Raw genomic sequence first — 2,745 nt, 5'->3', positions numbered from 1 at the left:
GACAGATGTTAGCCATCAGATCTTTCTAATTTCTGACACGTCAGCATTCACCTTTTCACTTTATAAACCGCTGTTTCATCCCCAAACAGAGGTTTTACTTTCGTCTGGAGTTTAAAATTCAGCAGTAAGGTTTCCACCTTCTTCTTCAACACTTCTTCGTCAACCTCTCGCAACTTTCAATTCCAATCATGACTTTGGTGATGAAAAAATCGCATAACTACGTTGTTATTTTTGAGAAAACCGAGAACAATACTCTATATAATTTGATGATTGATATTCTTACATCATCAAAATATAAGGTCATTCTTACCGCCGACGCACCCATTTTCCAAGAGACGCTTCGCGATTTTTGGGCTAATGCGAATATTGAAGAACAAAACAATGTGGCTGTAAGTATAACTTCAAAAGTCGGAGGTGAATCGGTTGCTATTACCCCCAGCACCATATCAACAACATTTGAGGTATACGACTTGGCAGGTAAGACCTCTTTGCCGAAAAATGAGATTCAAACATACTTAAGGGGAGGGGATATGATGGAGAGTTGAATAAGGCAACTATGTTTAAAGGTAATTTTTCGCCGCCAATGAAATTCCTGTTCCATACTCTCTTAATTTGTCTCTCAAATAAAACTACTTCTGTTAACGAAATACCTTTGAAAATTCAGTCATTGGGGTATGCAATTTTGACAAATACTGATTTTAACTACTCCCAAGCACTGTTTGCTGATTTGGTTGCAAATTTAAATAACATTAAAAAGGGCAAAATTTCTGCTATTAAAAAGGGCAAAACTGCTGTTATTAAAAAGGGCAAAGCTGCTGCTATTGAAAAGGCGAAAACTGCTGGTTTTCTTATGTTTCCTAGACTATTAAGCTACTACCTACAGAAACATGTTTCTCAAAAAGCTTTTGAAAAAGGTGAAGCTATTAAAATGAATAGTCTAACTTTTACTCGCCTTATGGCTAAAGAGTCAGATGTTTTCAAAACTGAAGCAAAGGGGAATGAGGAAATTTTAGATGAGTCTACAACTACTCCTCAAACGTCTGTTGTTTAGCCCACTGCTCTTGGTGATCACAACACTACAACCACTGCTGTGAAACCCCCACCAACAAAACTCAAAAAGACCAAAACAAAATCCAAAAAGCCCACCGAAACCAGCAAAACGGGTCTTCTGGAAGATGAGATCCCAGAGGTTAACCCCGTGACAACACAGATGTCACTACAAACCACTGTTGCTACTTCCTCACAACATGTGGAAAGATCTCAACCCATAAACCAAACTCCTCATGATTCCTCACAAAAGGAACATGTTGTATTCACAGGGACACCTCAATATGATGTCATACCCTCATATGAGAGTATACTTAAAAGCCCTTCTCTCGCGGCAATGTCTCTTTCGACAGAAATCCCTTCATCTTCCATTCCAGCAAAGTTTGTAACACTGCTTCAAGCTATTGACATTCAGAGTGATAGCAATCCCTCTTACAAACACTTTACTGAGAGTTTAACTTCAACAATAGCTATGTCTGAACCTTTTCAATTACCTAACCCATAAATAGTTGAGGAGGCTACACCTCTTGAATTTCAGCAAATTCTTGATGGTATTTCAAGTGGAGCAGCTACTACAAATGTCAAATCCACTGATTTACATTTGGACAGTAGTTTCATCAGTCAGACTCCCTTGAAGGCAACCACTGCTGTGTCTATCAAGGTATCCACTGGTGAGTTCAAGTTAACCACGGGTGAGATCACTAAGGTAACTACTGATGCAGAGGGAAGTCCCCAGAACCAAGAACAAGGAGCATCTGCTAATGAAAATTTGGAGATACCTCCTCTTTCAAAAGCAGATACAACCACCTCTGGTGGGAATTCAGATGATCCTATTAAGTTAGGTGATGGATTAAAAACCAGGATTTGACGGACAGGATATCTAACTTGGAAACAACTGTTGCTGATATGAAAGATCAATTGAAGCAGTTGGTGGATGCTTTCAAAAGTTGACCTTCTCATTAGCAGTTATGCCAAGAGCTTTGGAATTCGGTACAACCCATTCTTGCAGCTCAAAGGGAACTGGCTGAGATTCAACTTAATTCCCACATGAAGCTAATTAGAGTTATGGTTGAAGCAAGATACAAAGACACACAGGCTGACATCAAGGGCATAAAAGAATGCATTGTAAAGTTAACTGGTACTACCCCTACACCTATGTTTGAAAAAGAAGATGAAGATGATGCTGATAAGAGGGAAAATGATTCCATGAAAAACTTTGGCAAACCAACACCAACGAATCAGCCAAAACAAAATCCAAAGGCTGCCAAGCAAACTTCTGCAAAATCTCCTGGAAAATCTGATACTGGTAAGTAAAAGGGAATTGATGATTCCGTTAACAAACAGACAGATAAGGAGATTGAACGAAAACAGAAGAGGAAGCATACAAAAGAGGAAGATGAAGTGCTCAACATTGGAACTTCAAATAGTAGAAAATCACAGAAAGATAACGAATCACCACCAGAAAAACCAACTACTGCTGTGAAACTCAAAACCACTGCTGAACCTAAGAAGTCAGATTCTGATACACCTAAAACAAAACTCTCACCACAAAAACCACCTGTCAAAAAGCAGAATACAAAATCCTCATCACCACTGCCAACCTCGACTGAAACAATTGCTGATGCAACAAATGTTTCAGCATATGTTAAGACAACAGCGGTTGAGACACCAGTTGTTTCAACAGTTGTTAGTCAATCC

This window comes from Helianthus annuus, chromosome 1, assembly GCF_002127325.2.
Source record: "Helianthus annuus cultivar XRQ/B chromosome 1, HanXRQr2.0-SUNRISE, whole genome shotgun sequence".
Lineage (NCBI taxonomy): Eukaryota > Viridiplantae > Streptophyta > Magnoliopsida > Asterales > Asteraceae > Helianthus > Helianthus annuus.
This window is presented reverse-complemented; position numbering follows the sequence as displayed.